The sequence below is a fragment of the Miniopterus natalensis genome, chromosome 2, assembly GCF_054644295.1.
Source record: "Miniopterus natalensis isolate mMinNat1 chromosome 2, mMinNat1.hap1, whole genome shotgun sequence".
Lineage (NCBI taxonomy): Eukaryota > Metazoa > Chordata > Mammalia > Chiroptera > Miniopteridae > Miniopterus > Miniopterus natalensis.
Window position 1 is genome coordinate 39221109 of NC_142082.1, and position 19554 is coordinate 39240662.

A 19554-nucleotide genomic window follows, 5' to 3' on the forward strand; every position below is an offset into this window, starting at 1 on the left:
AGCACACACTCTGATTACTCCTTCAGTGTGCCTGTTATTGAGTGGCTCTGAACATGTAATTAGCACAGTGACCTTCAGGATTAACAGCGCAGCTGCACTGGGCTCACAATAAAGCAAAACCTGCCCCCTTGTGTTTTATTAGAACATTGCACAATCTGGTCAGCTTCTTACGGCTACTTTTCTCTACTGTGGTTCATTGCCTGGGTCAGAGAAAAAAAACAAGAAATGCTGGAAGATTTGCCACGAATCCAGAAATCAGAACAAATAAAGCACACTACTTAGAAGGAAATAATTTTCTGTGCAGGTAAAGTCACTATATAATTAAGGCTCTTAGAATTTCCTTTTTAATATATTAGGAAATGTTAAATGTTCATCAGCAAACCATAAAAATTTGGGGGAACATTTCAGGCTGCTGGGCAAAACTCTTTTATGCTTGTCAAAAACACACAGGGTATAATTTAGTTAAATATTATTTATATGATCCTACTGCGGCTGGAGATTGGGAAGATTTTTTTTTCCTATTAAAACTGTTATTGAGAAGCTGGTAAATTTTCAAAAAGTTTTTAGAAAAAATACTGGATGAGTGAATTGAAACCAGTTATAAATACCTGAATATGGGTGTGGGCGTGCATGTCAGATAGCGTCCTTCACTCTGGGAAATTCACTGTTCACAACAGGACTATTGGCCTGATGGCACCAAAAGCAAATATTTATCTGAGCGCCCACAGTGGCTTATGTTAGGTGATTGAAAAAGGGACTCAAATAATAAAGAAAACACGGTGTCTAGCTAGTGTGTGTAAAGCTTTTCCTTCTAGTAGGTGCACCCAGGTAAAGGTTAAGGTGGAAAAGCAGGAGCAGGGCATTTATTTGCTTATTTTGAGAAGTTTTGCTTAAGTGAAGAAATTGGGGCTCAAATGCTCCAGCTGGCTCTACCTGTTGTCCTCTTTCTCTGGTTCTCCCTGAATGGGGATTCCAGGCATGGTGACAGTAACTGTTCTTATGGAGAGCAGAAAAAAGGAAACAAATAAACAAAAAACTGTTTGGGGGAGTCAGTCAGATTGGATGCACTTAGAATGCTGCCAGAAGAAGCAGTCTTCCCTGCAGGAGAATCATTCATTTACTCTCAATTGATAAATATGTTACTATATGGAATGCTTTGCTGAAAACTTAATTTCCAAAACAGCAAATTTGTTATTTGTTTCTACTTAATGTCTCATCTTTGATACTTTTATTTGCTTCTTTAAAATGCAAGTTTTGTCTGACTATTGCCACTAATCAGTGTTTTTTCTTATAAAAAAAAAAAAAAATTCCCCTAGCTGGTGCGGCTCAGTGGTTGAGCACTGATCTATGATCCAGGAGATCACGGTTCGATTCCTGTCAGAGCACATGCCCGAGTTGTGGGCTCAATCCCCAGTCGGAGGTGTGCAGGAAGCAGCGGATCAATGACTCTCTCATCATTGATGTTTCTCTCTCTCTCTCTCTCTCACTTCCTCTCTCTGAAATCAATAAAGACATATTAAAAATATATACATATTCTTATTTCAAAGCCTTGCATTTCATACCAAAGAGGCATGCTCGGCTACAATGCACACGTGCATTATTAGTGCTTTAAGTCACAGACCTCTTTAAGCCAGCAAATGATCAGCCTTGAAAACGGAAATGCAATCTAAATAAGAATCCATGCAGTTATCTGTTGAACCTCTTTTCTGCTTCGATTGTGGTAAGCGCACAGCTCCCAAGCTTTTCAGCTCTGAAACTCTTATTTGATCAGCACATTTTCTTTTCATTTCAGGCATTTTACAATCCTGAGGCTTGTAACATTTTATAGACTCAAGGTCGTTTTCTTTCCTTCTGTTCATTTCTCTCCGCAGCGATGTCCTCTTATCAAGATGCAGGCTGCTTTGTGTTTTTAACATTTTTACTTGTGATAGCCCCAACTCTTTGATCCGGTGCCGACTCTAAGCTGCGTGCTGTCAGCCAGCGGGAGCACAGATCTGGTGCGTCGCAGGTGCGCTGTCTGCCAGCCCTTGACAGCGTCATTGGGCCTCTCCAACAACCAAAGGGCTCTTCCACCCACGTAACATGCAAATTTGTTCCTTTTCTGCTTCAGTCTGTCATAGCCCACATTTTCCAGCTTAGCTGTACAAAAGCAATCATTCAGAAGTTGACATTGGGCGTCAATGGATAAATGTATTGTTTTAAACAAGTTACTCGAAACGTCAAGTCAGTGTGATCTGACCTTGCAGCTAGATGGCTGCCTTGGACCTGGTTTTCCGCTTGCTGGACAGACAGTGCAACCGAGTGGCTTTTATCGCAGAGCAATCCGCTCACCTCTGTTGTAACTGTCAGAAGGGGAGAACGCTGCGCTCCCTGGAAGATTTTGCTGAGATTTCTCGGCATGTACCTGATGGTACATAGTCCCAGGAGAAAACAAAGATGCCACAGCTCAGTTCCCATTTCTAGCTTTCTCCTGCTAGAACTTGCTTCCTTCCTCTCTGTACATTAAAAATGCCACTAGAAAATATTCATTAAAAAGCCCCCTATTTTTCCCCATTCAAACCACCAGTAAGTGATTTGACCTTAATTATCTTCCTGTGTGAAACCTCTGACAGTCTAAGATAAGGGTGCTGGGCTCCCATGAATAGCACTGTCTTTCCTGGGCCCAGTCACAAGTCAGTGTCCAATACAATCTGAACATAATCCTCTCTCTTGACATTTGGCAGGTTTCTTTCCGGGCCTGTTTGTCTGGCACTGGTTTGGGAATTAGGGAGGGCTCTCAAGGGATATTTTCAATGCCATGGGGCACTTTGAAGATAAAATACTGGCAGTGGTGCCCTTCGGGGTGGAACAGGACGGCTGGCTCTCCTTGAAGGGCCTTTCTCTGTCATTCCCTCTCTTCCCTTTTCCCCTCCCTCTCTGGTGAGAAGGGAAGTGTAAATGGTGTGTGAAATGTTAAATGTGAGCGAACTTGAAGCAATTGACACGGTGCTTCTGCTTCATTACCAATTTTATTTTTTTTTCTGTGCTAGTGAGGCCAGGGAAAATCTTCCCAATTTCCAGTTCTTTCTAAGAGATGAAGAACTTGGATGGCCGACTCCGGTTGGATTTACCGCAGACTTACTTTGGATCCTGCTCTCTCCTTAGTTTGCATCCCTGGGAAGTGAGAGAGGGACAGAAGGGGACTGGATAGTCGGGAGGGATAGGGTGACTCACTCTCCACCTCCCTCAGGCTGGAGCTTGAGCTATTTATCGCCTTTAGAACAAGCAAGAGAAATGAAGAGACTCTCCCTGCTCTGCCACGTCCCCCTGCTTATGCATGACTAGATGCTTTAGGTTTTCAACATGTAATTTCAACCTCCCTGAGGTCTTTTTTTTTTTTTTTTGACTTTGCATATTTTATCTGTTGTCTTTCACATATGTGACCATGGTACCCTTAGAGTCTTCCAAAAATTATGCATTGATACCCTTAGATTGCCTTGCAAATTGCACGTTGGATTTGCATTTATCACCAAACCGATGAAGATTGTGAGCTACGCTGCACAGGGTGCCACCTGCCAGGCAACTGCTCAGTTTCAACAGAGTTGTTAGGTTGGTTTTTTTTTGCTCCACAGTATTTGTGTGCTTATTGGAGTATTTAATTTTATGTTTACTCCTTAATATTTTAGAAAAGTGACTGAAAAATGAAGCAAAAAGGGGAAGATTAATACTAGTGATAAGTTTCACAAATTTAATTTATTTGGGATAAAGATGAAAATCGAGTGTGGGTAGATTTAAACTCAGTGGAATGTAAACTGGTTAACTGCAGGTTTAAAAGCAAAGGAAAAGAATAAGAATAAATATCCTGAAAAAATATCAAAGATTACATGGCAATGGTGAGGTGTAATTAAAATTTTTAGAATTTTTTTTTACTTTCTGGAATATATGTTTGTTGTTGGGCTTTCAACTTCGGTGTCTTAGGTCTTTAGCTATTTACTAACTAGCATTAGAATGAGAATTGGCTGCTGTCAGGTAAATGGTATTTGGCCGAGGCTAATTTTAATCTGCAGTCCCAGTCTCAGATATTTTTCATTGGGCCATGAAACATATCAAAGTAATGCCTATTTATTTAAACTGTTAAACCTAAGCAAAACGACCTATATTTCCCCCACTGGCACATAGAAGCCACCTAGTAAATGTTGGTTAAACAACTGAATAAATAAATAACAATTTTGGAGAGAAACAAGACGGCGGCGTAGGTAACAGCTGCACCTGCCGCCTCCCGCAACCACATCAAAATCACAACTAAAACACAGAACCACCATCACTCAGAGCCTCCTAAAATCTGGCTGAACAGAAGCCCCACAACCAGGGAGATGAAGGAGCACCGAGACCGGGAGGAGGGGCGGAGACGCGGGCGGATCGGGGCTGAATCCCAGAGACGCGGCCGCGGGCCCACACCCGGTGCCTCGGGTTAAACCCGGGAGGGAATCTCGGCGGTGGGGGTTTCCCGGAGGAGTGAGGGGTCCCAGCCCCAAAGCAGGCCCCCTGCCGAGGGCTCCAGGGCCGGGAAGAGACGTCCCCACAACTCCGGGCTGTGAAACCAGCGGGGACTGTCCCTGAGGGTCGCGGAGGCTGCGGGAGCCCCAGCAGCTCCTCCTAAAGGGCCCGGCACGGACTCACTCGGACGCTCCCTCTGAGCCCAGCGCCGGGCAGCAGCCTGAAAGGACCCGGGACACTCGGGGGGGAACTAACCTGCCTGGAATCCGGGCGAGAGGTGGAGGGCGGCTTCCTCCCAGGCAGAAGGGCTGGCGGAGGCCATGGCTCCTTTGGCGAGTCCTCCCCGCACACAGCCGGCAGGCAGGCGCCGTATTTGAATCGCCAGCACCTGACTCTCACCTTTGGCCCCGCCCCGTGATTCCCGGAGGCCCCGCCCCTCCCCACCTGCAGCTCATCCAGGCCATTTCCAGGGGCTTTTCTGTGCAAGTGGCCTCTCGAGCCTCATGCTTAGGACTTTCCTAAAATCCCTCAAACAAGCAGCAGCGGCCCCATACGGCTTCATAAGTGGCCCCAGGCCTGGCACTAGTGGCAGCTGCACTGGTTCATAGCTTGGCCTCTCCTGGGCACCTCCAAGCCCAGCACAAGTAGCAGCCAACTACGGTTTGCTGTGTAGCTCATGTTGGGGGGCCCTGGGCAAGGCACAGGCAGAGGCTGACTTTGCACCTCCTGGGAGGCCTCAGAGACAGAGCACCTGGTGGTCAGACTCGACCACGCTGGATTACAACCCTACTACATCCACGAGTGACACACTCAAGGGGTGCACTTGGTGAACACCAAAGCCCCACTGAAGTAAATCCTGCTCCATAGGGGTGTCTCCAGCACAGCAGCTCTTTGGCTGTAGTTGCAGCTGGTCCTCACAGCCGATTGGCCTGGGGGTCAATTCCTCCCAGTGACGCCAACAGCAACCAAGGCTCCACTACAACAGGATAGTGCACACAGCCCACACAGGGGAGCACCTAGAAGGCCCAGCTCAGGTGACTGGGGAGGCTGAGCCCCTGGACCCTACAGGACACCTATTACACAAAGCCACTCTACAAATTCCAGGAGACATAGCAGCTCTACCTAATACATAGAAACAACCACCTGGAAACAGCCAAAATGTGGAGGCAAAGAAACATGTCACAAAGGAAAGAACAGAAGAAATCTCTAGAAGAGGATCTAAATGAAATAGATCCAAGCAAGCTAACAGATACAGAGTTCAGAATTTTGTTTATAAGGATGTTTAAGCAGACTATTAGGGAAATAACTGAGAAAATCGATAACATAATAAAGTACCAATTTGAAATGAAGCCGGCAGGAACTGAAATGAAGAATAATCTACATGGAATCAATAGTAGAGTAGAGGACGCTGAGAATCAAACCAGCAATTTGGAACATGAGGAAGCAGAAAACACCAAACCAGAAGAGCAAAAAGAAAAAAGAATCCAGAAATATGAAAATAGTATAAGGAGCCTCTGGGACAACTTCAAGAAGCCCAACATTTGTATTATTGGGGTGCCAGAAAGGGAAGAAAGAGACCAAGGAATTGAAAATCTATGTGAAAAAATAATTACAGAAAACTTCCCCTACCTGGGGAAAGAAATTGACTTACAAGTCCAAGAAGCACAGAAGGTCCCAAACAAGAGGAACCCAAAGAGGTCCACAGCAAGACACATCATAATTAAAATGCCAAAGGTTAAAGACAAAGAGAGAATCTTAAAAGCAGCAAGAGAAAAGCACTTAGTTACCTACAAGGGAGCACCCATACGACTGTCAGCTGATTTCTCAAAAGAAACTTTGCAGGCCAGAAGGGAGTGGCAAGAAATTTTCAAAGTGATGAAAAACATGGAACTACAACCAAGATTGCTCTACCCAGCAAAGCTATCATTTAGAATTGAAGGTCAGATAAAGAGCTTCTCAGACAAGGAAAAGCTAAAGGAGTTCATCACCACCAGACCAGCACTACAGGAAAAGTTGAAGAGTCTTTAAGAAGAAGCTAGTGAACAAAAGAATCTGATGAACTAAATAGATCCAGAGACATTGATGTATGCAACAGACGATCATATTTCAGAGGAAAGAGGGAAGGGGGGTGGAGAGTGGGAAGAGATTAACCAAAGAAGTTATATGCATATATGCATAACCCATGGACACAGTTAATAATGGGGTGAAGGCCTGGGGAGGGGGTGGGAGTGAAGTGGAGGGGGTCAATTTGGGGGAACAATGGGATACCTGTAATACTCTCAACAATAAAGATAAATTTAAAAAATAATAATTAAAAAAATTTAAAAAAAAGCAAAATAAATAAATAAAAAGATAAAATTGCCCACAAATTAAATAAATAAATAAATAAATAAATAAATAAATAAATAAATAAATAACAGTTTTGACTATCTGAAATAGCAACCTTTAGAAAATTAAAGATGTAAATTGGCATTGAGGAGGAAGTTCAGAGCTGGAGTTACTGGTCTGGGAACTCAACTGCAGGAAGTGATCATCAAACCATTGAAGGTGATGAGATCCCCTAAATGACCCTAGAGGTAAAGAAGGAGGGAAGGATTAAAGAAAAAGAGCATGGGGAGGGCCACAATATGTGTCCAGATACAGGGCAACGAATCTCAAGTCTTCCATCTGCTGGCAGAATGATCTTGGGTAACCGACCTGACCTCTCCCAGCTCCATTTTGCCCATTTGTAAAGGTGGGGAGTTTGGGATTAAATGATCATTAAGATGCCACTAAGGTAAAGAGGAGAAACTGCATCTTATAACAGAAAGAACACTGAACTAAGAAGCAGAAAGCTGGGTCTATATTTTCTTTTTAAATATTGGCTAGTTCTGACATTTATACCATGGAATCCTATACAGCTGTAAAGAAGAAGGAGCTCTTATAGTTTGGGACAGCATGGATGGACTGGAGAATATTATGCTAAGCGAAATAAGACAGGTAGAGAAAGACAACTATCCCAGGATCTCACTTACATGTTGAATCTAAAGAACATAATAAAACTGATGAACAAAATAGATTCAGTGACATAGGAGCATGGAAGACAGACGAATCTCAGAGGGAAGGTGGGTGGTGGTGGGGGAGAGAGATTAACCAAAGAATGTATATGCATATACGCATAACCCAGGGACACAGACAATAGTGTGGTGAAGGCCTCGGGGGGTGCAGGGTAGAAGGGATCAATGAGAAAAAAAGGGGACATCTGTAATATTTTCAACAATAAAGATAAATTAAAAATAAATAAAAAATTAATAAATAAACAAATATTTGCTAATTCCAGACCTTGGGCAAATTATATATATTCTCTGAACATCAAGTTTCTTTTTTTGCATTTAATTTATCTTTATTGTTGAAAGTATTACAGATGTCTCCCTTTTCCCCCCTATTGATCCCTTCCACCCCACATCCACCCTACCCCCAGGCCTTCCCCACACTATTGTCTGTGTCCATGGGTTATGCATTTATGCATATAAGTTCTTTGATTAATCTCTCCACATCCACTCCCCCAGCCCCACCCCCACCCCCACCTTCCCTCTGAGATTCCTGTCTGTTCCATGCTTCTATGTCTCTGGATCTATCTTGCTCATTAGTTTATTTAGAATCTCAAGTTTCTTTTATAAAGTGACCGCAGTACCTCTTTCACTATAAGGCTGAGTTAGGAGCATGTATGGAGGCACTAAAAATGATGCTGACACTCAGGCATTCTATGACCAATCATTGAATCTCAGCTAGTGAATCTGAAGTTCATGTTTTGTGATTACAAAAAGGACTGGAGGACCATTTCATTTCCATGAGATTTTTGCCTTGTTTATCTTCAGAAACTTTGGCTGACAAAAGTAAGTAAAATGTAAAGCAGGAAATAATTTGAAATATCAAAAGGATAAAAATGAAGCAAAAGGAGCAGAGGAATTGATAATATCTTGTTCCTGGCATAATTTAATTACAGAGTGGGACGCCAAATATAGCTATGAGTTTTTTAGCAGCTAATTGAAACCTAGAAATACATTGGTTTTTATAATTAGCAGTAGACCCTCTAGGAAAACATACACACTCAATTGTGGAGAAATTAATAGTGCATTAAAGCAACCACATGGCCTTTCTGGTCACCGGACCTGTGCAAGTGTACAGGTCACACACCCATAAAGCTTTCCCTCACATTTTTATTTTGCTGTGGGCCTGCTAAATTATGTAGCTGTGCCGCCGGGGGTACTGATTGAGCTACAAAGGCATATAGAGCATCAGTGGAGTCACCAGGCCAGCAAAATCTAGAAGAAGGCTTCCGAATATTCCTTGTGATAGCTCATTTCAATGTCTGATTCCTTAGAGGAGAGTTATAAGAAAGATATTACAGCCAATTTATAGCCAAGATATTGCTTTTCTCAGTCCTCAGGGCTGTGGGCAGGGCCAAAGCTGGTCAAGACCTCCAGGCAGGGCTCCTCTGTGCTCACGTAGCCCCAACCATTCACATCAGAAACTTATAAGTGGAGGGGAAGGTTGGGAAACGTGGCCTTAAAGAGGTCCAGCTGTGGCTGAGATCAAAAGCCTTTAAAAAAAAATCTGTAATTTAAATCTATAATGCTAAAGAAAAGACTATAAAAAACACCTTGTTTAATGTGGACATGACTTAACCCCACGACCATCACAAATGTTATCAGTCTTGGTATGAGCTGAGTAGGAGAAAACATGAAGTCAGCAGTTTAGATAACACAGTTGATTTTTATTTTTCATGGTAGTTATGCTCTATAAAGTCACAGCAAACAGTGAATTAGCAAATAGTAAATTATTGTCCCTGGGGAAAGTACAGGGTTAGGTTGCTGCAAGCCTCTGGCCACAGCATTTTCATCAACCAATCAATACGTAACTTTGTTTTATATGTGTTTCTGTTTAAAGGCATCTTATTTAATATATACTCAACAGTATTCATTAACATTAAACTCACAGCCAAGAACACTATGACAGGCCTGAGCAAAGCTTACCTAATGCATTTCTTTTCCCTGTAAGGCACCTCGAGTTTAGGAAGGCTACACAGTGCTGCAGCACTATGCTTGGGGACCATTTTAAATAGTGAAATCACCACCCAACAAGCACAAATATGTGAAACCATGGCACTAAATAGACTACACAATGGACACAAGTTTACAGAAGGGAAGCTGAGTGAAAAAGCAAACCATCACCTTGTTGGACCTCAGCTGGGATGTGTGTATCACGTGACTCATATTTTTCACTGCTCTGTGCATACGCAGGTCTGTGAATGACCGTGGAAGTGCCTGAGGACTGATTTGGGGTTACAAATGATTTCTAACCAGGAGGCACATTGGCAGAAACTCATCATGAGGATTGACTGGACTGAGGGCAAAGTACAAAAACACCAGTTAGGTACTTAATTCTAGTATTTAATGTAGACTTTCAAACCAACAGATTTTCCTCTTTTTGTGGGATAAAATGTCAATTTAAAGTGAAAAGATAAGCAATTTGAAGTGTGTGAGTGGCATGGTGCACTTATTCCATTCAAATGGGTAAAAGGATGAAAATCACAATCGAAATGGCAGAGCGGATAAAGGATTTTGTTGTTATTGCAGCTATTTTAACAAGACATTCCATGAAATTAAGTTAACTAAGGCGTGAGTAAATTTTTCACAGAGGTGAGAAAGGTATACAATAGGGTCAAGTGAATCGCTACTGTTGATCTCAGAGTTGAATAATCATAATAGAAAGGCCTCTTGGGTCAATGGCCTGGAGAGAGAGTGTGTTTGAGTCGCTTTGCTCCTCTGGCAAACTCCAAATTTGCTAGTGTTGAAATAACTTTCCAGGCCCAAGATGGAGCTGCTCCTGGAGCCCCGGTACCTTGTCAGCAAAATATACCTGACTGAAGGGGTCTGTTTGCCTACATGTATCGCAGCCCAATAAGCAAAGAAAGTGAGGGTTTATTTTCATGAAGTGGCTCACAGGGGAAACACAGGTGAGCTAATTCTCAAAAGACCTGGCTCCCTGATGGCTTCCAGGGGGTGGGTTATATAGGGGAAAATCCATTAATCATGGTGACTAAGGGAGTTAGGGTCATGGTCTCTACCGACTGGTCGAGCTAGGGGTAACCGGTAATCAGTGCACCTGGTCCAGATGTCAGCCACGGTGTCAATTTGTCTGGTTTCGCCACTCTCCTGGGCCTGGAGCTGAAACACAACTGACCAGACATTATCTCTAGTGTGAGCTAATCCTGTCTGTGGTCAACAGGCCCGAGGCTTTGTTCCTGAGATTATTTGATGCTGATCAGAACTTCACTGTCCTGAGGGCCCAATGCTTAAGGGAGTGGCCGTGTAAGGGAGAAGGGGGCAGGTGAGTCCTGGTGCCGGGTGAGGCCAGTTGGAATCAAAGGGAAAAAAAAAGGAAGAAAGGTCATATTAAAGAAATGAAGTTTCTCTGAGGTTACAAAAACCCAAAACTTTTGTGTCCCTGCTAAGGCTTTGCTGGACTAGAAACGCAGCTGTCCGGTCAGCCAATCCCGTTGACCATTGACCGTGTGGCCCCAACCATAAGGTATTTTCTCTTTTTTGTTCTTTCTTCTTTACCCAAGAAGCTCCCTTCCCATTTTGCACTTCTCTCACAGGTGCTGTCCACTTCCTGAAGTGTTAAATTTGTATCACTTAAATGGTCTTTAATCATTTTTTAACACTAGTATGGACTTCCTAGGGATTCTGAGTCCTAGTTTGAAAATCGTGTCTAGAAAGTAGGCTTGAGGGTTTAGGTGCTGCCTTTTTGGTTATTTTAAAAAAGGGGTTGCACACTGGTTTTGGGGAGTGAGATTTGTGCTCTCAGATGCGTCTTCTTTACCAGCTGCCTAGCTGCGGGCTGAATGAAAATCTGGGAATAGCACCAGGAATTCCTTTGGGAGGCTGCTGGTGCTCCTTAGTTGCAGTGGCCTCCAAGCCAGTCGTCTTACATCTCCTCTCGCATTTCTCACAACTGTATTTCCTGCTTGGGTAAGGAGGCAGTTCTGCAGGCCACTCCCAGATCCAGGGTGCTAAATGATAAAGGGTCCAAAGCAAGAGCCCCTTCTAGTCCCTGCATCCCTCCTTCCTCCCTTTTCCAGGCCGAAGGTCAGAATTTGCTGGTTTTTTTTGTGTTTGTTTTTTGTTTGCATCAGGTGTGTTTTTTTTCTGCACCCACTCACAGCCTTGACCCTCTCTTGCTTTTGGGCTTTTCCACATTTGGGTCTTCCTATTTTGATATAAGAAGACTTCTTAATAATAGCTGTAAGGCACATTCCGAGAGAAGTTAGATGCCTAAGGACTTAAGGTATTTAACTCTTGCTTTTTTTTCATGCTTTACAACTGTGATTAACTCAGCACAGACCACCCTCACCATTTCTTATTGCTTAATTAAGAAACATCTCAGGGTTTTCTCCCTATCGTTTCAGGCAGATTAGAAGGAAACAATATTTTAACAGATGCTAAAGAGTCTTTCCGATGGTTTGAAGATTAGGAGAATGCCTTTTATTGAGCTTCCAAAGTCTTCCCTGGCTGCTCTGCCGGAGTTGAAGAAAATTTAGCATCTGAGTACTTAATGAAGAGCCGGGATGCTCTGACAAAGAACTCCTGGGCAACTATGACTCCGGCTCCGAAGAGTTCTTGCCAATTAAACTTTATCCCTGCCCTTTGTGATCTATATGAGGCACTGGGTGCAGCAGCGTGCCTGCAATATTCTTGCCTTACGCCGTTAATAAAAGCCCACGCGCGCTAATGCATGTGTGCCAGCAGGAAACAGGCAGTGCTGTGCTCCAGCCGAAAGCTGCATCTTGTATTGGCAACTCTGTAGGCAAAAGGCAGGGGAAATACGATTGGAGTTTGGGGACCGGGTAATTACTGTCGCCATCTGGTAGCACATTCTGTACATGAATTCAAACCTTTTAAGCGCTTACGGGGCATCTTGCTAGGCAACCTAATGTAGGATTATTTTTTAAATGTTACCTTGAAACCTTTTCAAGATTGCCTTTGTCTAATAGCACAATATCACATCTGGCCTGATCGCCATCGCTGTAAAGCAAAATCTTTTAATAGTGTTTATTAAAGTACTTTCCGAAGATGAGGAATCACCAACATGGCTTGGTGTTAATAGAGAGTCATTAGTCAGCTCAGTCTTCAATATTTGCAGAAAAGGCTGGCTCAGCATGAAACACATAATGAATGTAAAGCAAATACAAAACACTACATCCCTGCAGCCTGCTCCTTCCCCTGATGGATGGGAGCACCACGTTTCACAATCCAGCGGCTAGGCCAGTTCTGAGCACTGTCTCTGAAATATTTGGCATGAAATATCATGATCTAAACAAGCATGAGGAACACAGCAGCTAAAAGGAGCCTTGTGGGGAGAAATGGTATTTACTTTAATGACCATGGCTTAGGAAATTGCCATATTTCACACTGGGTTAATAAAGGCTTAGGGCAAAGTGTCGAGTGTTGCACTGACTGAGAGCATGGAGGAAATGTCAAGCACCTTCTTCTAGATGTCACTGAAAACTGCACTCTCCCCTCTGCTCCTTCCCCCATCCCCACAGCCCAGAGCAGGGCCGGGTTAGAAAAGAATTGTGGTTAGGGTAATTCAGCAGCTGGGAAGGTGTTTTCTGACAGCATTCTAGATAATGGAGTGCTGAATGCAGGGTAATAAATGGGAGAGTATGGTTATAGAGCTGTAATTCAGTCAAGAGGTTAGATGATCTCATAAACAGCACAAGCCACTGTGGTTTGTCTTGATGTCATCAAGACCTGAAGATTGAGCCAGAAGTATTCTAGTCAATATTTTGCCTTGTTTGTTTCTCCAGAGCACAGGGAGTTGTGGGGGACCTCTAGGTCTCCATTTGATCAATTATTCTAACCTGTATATATTTATGTGCATATACATACGGCTTTATGCATACCCTCCCAGAGCTATGCATTCTCCCCATACCCCAGGGTATGTACAGGAAACACAATTTTTAAAATCTTGGCAGAGTAAAAGCATATATGGAAATGAGGTGATCATTGACTATTTTTCATGTACTTTGCCGGCAGTGGAGCCCACACTAGATCAGTATTTCCAAAAGACAGCTTCTCCCCTTATGCTACTGCATAGAAGGGAGAATTTGCCTCCATTCATTCAGAGATGTATGCCTCTTCAAACAACCATGCTGTGTTTCCAGCTCTGGTTAATTTCAGCAATTTTCTTTTCTTTTTCTTCCAACTTTATTGAGATTTGATTGACATATAACATTATGTAAATTTAAGGTGTATAACATGTTGATTTGATACACTCACATATTGCAAAATGATTACCACCGAAGCCTTAGCTAATACCTTTTTCAGGTCACAGGTCACATAACTACATTTTTTTTTTTTTTTTGTGGTGAGAACACTTAAGATCTATTCTCTTCACAACATTCGAGTATAGAATACAATATTATTAACTATATTCACCATGTTGTACATTAGGCCCCCAGAACTTATTCACCTTATAACTGGAAGTTTGTACCCTTTGACCAACATCTCTCTAGGTTTCCCCACACCCCCAGTCTCTGGTAACCACCATTTTACTCTGTTTTTATTAATTCAACTTTTTTAGATTCCACATATATCATATCATATATTCTTTGTCTTTCTCTGTCTGACTCATTTCATTTAGCATAATGTCCTCAATGTCCATCCACATTATCACAAATGACATAATTTCTTTCTCATGGCTTAATAATATTTATGTATATATCTTATTTATCTATCTGTTAATGGAGACTTAGATTGTTTCCATATCTTGGCTATTACGAATAATGATTTCAGCATTTTTCTATATTTGCTGATTTCCAGCTACTTGGGATTTGGGCAAGTTAACTTATCTGAGTCTCAGTTTCCTCACCTCTCTACTTAGGACAATAATAGTACCTATTAATTTTTAAGGATATTTTATTTTTAGAAGAATATAAATTAGTATATGAAAAGGGTTTCTAAGCATTGTTATTATTGGTGTTGTTTTTGTTATTACTATTATTATTTTTAAAAATATATCTTTATTGATTTCAGAGAGAGAAAGGGAGAGGGGGAGAGAGATAGAATCATCAATGATGAGAGAGAGTCATTGATTGGCTGCCTCCTGCATGCCCCCCCCCCAGATCAAGCCCGAAACCTGGGCATGTGCCCTGACAGGGAATGGAACTGCGATCTCCTAGATCATACGTAAATTGATGCTCAACCGCTGAGCCATGCTGACTGGGCTGTTATTATTTTTTAGTAGGTGTTATTCTCTTTGAGGGGAGGGAGTATGTCTTGATCAATTATATACCTTCCCAAACATATATCATAGTGTAAATCTACAAATTAAATTTAGATCACTGGCTAGATTTTGGAAGTCTTACATAATATTTTTAATTCTAGTAGAAACCTTCATCTTTATTCCCATACAAATCTACACATTCACATTCAATACCCTTCAAGAATATCTTGAGTAACAGGTGCTCCTGCAAAAGGGAGCTTGAAGTACTCTTAAAGGGCTGACTTTCCTCTCTGTCAGTGGCCTTCAATCTAAGAAGCATCTTATCTTATGTTGGGTATTGAAAGGGTCCTGAATGAGCCTCCCCAAAATGTGCCACTTTGGCATGTGGACTGTTTTGAGCTAAAGGCAATCAAGACCCAGCAGACTCTAGAAAAACTTTTACCTCTCCCTTAACTACCTAAAAGAAGCCTGGCCCAGAAAGAGAGCTATTACCGGAGATAACTTTTTATCTGAATGACCTGTCTGCATTACAGGGCAAACATCTAATTGTCAAACATCTGCTCTTCTTATGTGCTGTGAATTACCCTCCTCCCCTTTGAAGCTCCAGGACCCTATCCCAATTCTTTAGCTCAAGATGGTATACAAGCCTCAATTGCCCAACTCATCCTGGAATCTCATTGTCTTTGTGGGGCTCCTGTACATACATAATTAAATTTGTTTTTCTCCTGTTAGTCTGCCTTATGTCAATTTAATTATTAGACCAGCCAAAAGAACCTAGAAGGGTAGGGAAAACTTTTTCCTCCCCTACAGTATCAGCAGGTGGCACTTTTATAACATACTTTGTTCTCTTTGGAACACATTCTCCCAGATGTTAAGTGGAACAGTACACAGCTTTATAAATCCAATGTAGGAATTGATTAGAAAGTGTTAAAAGAACTTTGTTAGAAACAGCAATTGAATGACTAAAATTTGTGAATGACTATAAGTTAGAGTGAATTCATCATTAGCTCTCTGACAACTTTATACCCATTGATTCCTTGCATTCTGGTATGCTCATTTAAGTGGGGAAAAGGGATTGGGGTTACATTGAATGCATAAGAAACTACAGATATCACTTGATGTGAACATTATGTATCCTTCCTGCTAGGGCAGAGAACTCTGATATAGATGGCCAACCTATCCATAGTGGTCAAGAAATTGATCCTACATGTGACTCAAAAAAACAAAGAAAATGATTACAGTTGTTATTGGACTGCTAAGATTGGCAAATGTAGAAAACATGCCTTAAATCACATCTTTCCAGCAGCAGCAAATGCAATCAAAATACAACTTCTGGGGCAGTATCAATTGTCAGTGCTTTTGTTCACTGACATCCAACAAAAATTGCTGAAAAGTAGAAAGGGTCAGTCACCTGGGATCAAGTTCCAAGTGTGGTTCATTTTGAGATGAAAGCAGGCTAATCTTTAGTGCTGGGTGTTTGTGAGTTGGGATTGTATAGCATTCTCGACAATGTTCAAGTTGTTTTTGGATTATTGATTCTGATTCCAGATGTTTTTCAATACAACAGGTAGGCAGGGTGGATTTAAATAGGTAGTTTTGTGATGAATAACATAACCCAGTACATCTCCATCTGTGTGGGTATTTTGAAAAATTATAAGGTGTCATATACATTTGAGTGTAAATCGATCATGTGCATAGCCATTATTCATCGCTACAGAGACCATATAATTTATCATTCAAAGTAGGGGACACTGTGGAGAGTGAAAGTGGTGCTATTAATAATTACGCTGGGACAACAGACATAAGGGGGACTGTCGGACAAGTTGGGACACACAGATGTCTTATTTATACTGCGTGTGTGAAGAAGAGTGTTTATTCATTCAATGTATCATAACTACTCTATTTCTTTTCTTTTCTTTTTAACCAGTTTTATTTCCACAGCACCTTTTTGTCTCTTTCTTTATTCTGTGGTACTTGGTAGAAGCCTCTATCACAACCCTTATCACAGCATTTATACAGTCAGCTATTTGTGAATTTGTTCTGTATCCCACAATTACACTAGACTCTGGACTTCTTGAAAACAGGGATTTTTCTCTCTCTCCCTCCCTCCCTCCGTCCCTCCCTTCCTCCCTTTCTACTGTGGTCTTTTTTGTGACAGCCTTACTTCACTTAACAGGATATCCTCAAGGTTCATCCATGTTATAGCATGTTTTAGAACTTTTTTCTTTTTAAAGGCTGAATAATTTTCCATTGTATTTATAGACCTCATTTTCTTTTTTTCATATATGTCTTTATTGATTTCAGAGAGAGGAAGGGAGAAGGAGAGAAAGAGATAGAAACATCAATGATGAGAGAGTCATTGATCAGCTGCCTCCTGCACGCCCCCTACTGGGGATGGAGCCCGCAACCCGGGCATGTGCCCTGACCGAGAATCGAACCCTGACCTCCTGGTCGATGCTCTACTGCTGAGCCACCCCCGGCCGGGCTAGACCACATTTTCTTTATCCATTCACCTGTTGATGGACATTTAGGTTGCATCTACCTCTTGTCTGTTGTGAATAATGCTGCAGTGAACATGGGCGTGCTAGTATCTGTTCAAGATTCTGTTTTCAATTCTTTTGGATATATATCTGGAAGCGTGGGATTGCTGGACATAGGGTAATTCTATGTGAAGGTTTCTGAGGAACCTCCACATTATTTTCCACAGTGGCTGCACCATTTTACATCCTTACCCACAGTGCGCAAGGGTTCCAATTTCTCTGCATCCTCACTAACACTTATTATTATTATCTTTGACAGTAACAGTCTTGCTGGGTGTGAGGTGATATCTCATTGTGAGTTTGCTTTGCATTTCCTTGATGATTAGTGATGTTGACCATCTTTTCATATGCTTGTTGGCATTCTTTGTGATTTCTTTTTAAGTTTTTCATTAAGTGCCATTATTTTATATTGTCCAAAGGGAGTCTTTCTTTTGAGAGGAGGCTTTCCCAGTGAAGGTTCAGAAATGATCAAATACGTGTAGGAAACATCATGTGTTTCAAGTGGCACTGGATTTCCATTCTTTCTTCATTTCATTCGGTCTTCATTTTGCTTTCTCCAAGCCACCCTACGTCACCCTCCTTGCTCAAGAGGCACAAGGAGGGCAAAGATCATAGGATTGCTCCAGAGAAAGAAAGATTTTGTATGTGGGGAAATCTTTTTTATTTTTTCCCAGAAAAATCCATTTAGTTGCACATTTCTCATGGCCCATTCTCTCTGTCTAATAACATACTACTCCATGTAAAGCTTCCCATTTTCCATTAAAAAACACACAACACCCTCAAGCTTAAAAATAAATACATGCACAGAACCTGGACTTTTCTTTGGCTGTATAAAAATCACATGAATATGCTAATTCATATGCAAATGGTTCAAACAAATAAAAACCAATGAAATCATTATTGTGTCACTAACAAGCTTTTAATAAAACAGTTTGGGTGCAACTTCTTTGGATTAATATAATTTTCCACAATCAGGAACTCAGTATATGCCAATTCACAGTATGTGATTCAGGACCAGAGATAAATCAGAAGATTGTCGGGGCATCATTCTACCGGACTTGGCTTGGAAAAATTTGTTACTGGGTTCCTGTGGCAGAGCTCTTAGGCTGATTTTATAAATTAGTGAGTGGTTTAGAGGAACCAGAATGACTTGCATTGAAGTCCTTAAGATTTGGGAGAGCTGGTAGTGAGGGAGAAAAATAAAAAGGAGAAAGGGAGAGAAATAACATAGCGAGAGACCTTGGATCCACCGGGTAGCTTCTCTGATCTATAAAACAGAGAGTAATTCCTGCCTATTTCATGGAGGTGTGGTGAAGATTATGACAGCAAATGAGTTTGAAAGCTCCCTTTCGGATGAAATGCTTTCTATAAATAGAAGGCATTTTATATCAAGCAAGAGAAATAGAGTTTTGTAGACAAACATTTCCCTAACTTGATATTCACCTACCTTTCTGAAATGTTTAAGGAGAACCTTTTTAAAAGGGATAAAATCAATAACTTCGATTCTCTCAGGTAAGGAGGACAATGACCCATGCTTTCTGATCAGGTGTAAGGTGGAATATAAAAAACAAGAAGAAAAGCACAAAGGTATCTCACTCTCTGGTCTTATTTTTAACAGAGAAAACCATCCTCAGGACTTCGATTAGATGGGTCTCCAAGGTCATAGACTTTGCAAGATGCTCTAACAGTCAATTTAGTCAACAAGCAGCCAAACTGGTTGGTTGAACTGACTAATTGTTATATTGTTTGGGTTTATATCTTGAGTCCGATTGACCACCTGAATAAATTACAGACAAGGCTAATGTATGGGAAGAGCCACAGAGAGTTGAGCTAAGCACTGTGGATGACTGCTTTCCGTCAATATCATGCTTAAGCCAAATATGCAAATAAGGGGAAAGCAGATTTGATACACACGTTCCTGTCCTAGGCACAAACTTTGGGTCACAGTGGCTTTAAGTTCAAAACTATGCAAGAACTCAGAGTCGGTAGTTTATTTACTTAGAATTTTAATTTTGGATAAAAAAATTAAAGCAGAAAGCAGCTAAATGGCACTACTTGGAATAAAATTTTCATACATACGCTCTGTGCAAGTAAACATCTGAATTCCTGTTCATGTGCTTGTGCCAATTCTCAGAACACCCTTGGATAATTCAATGGCATTTGTAATGAAAGACAAAAATTATCTTTGTATACTGCCACTTTTCTGCTTAGTTGTTACAGATCTCAGTTCATATCACAGCCTCGCCTGTGTGACTGGGCAAGTTAA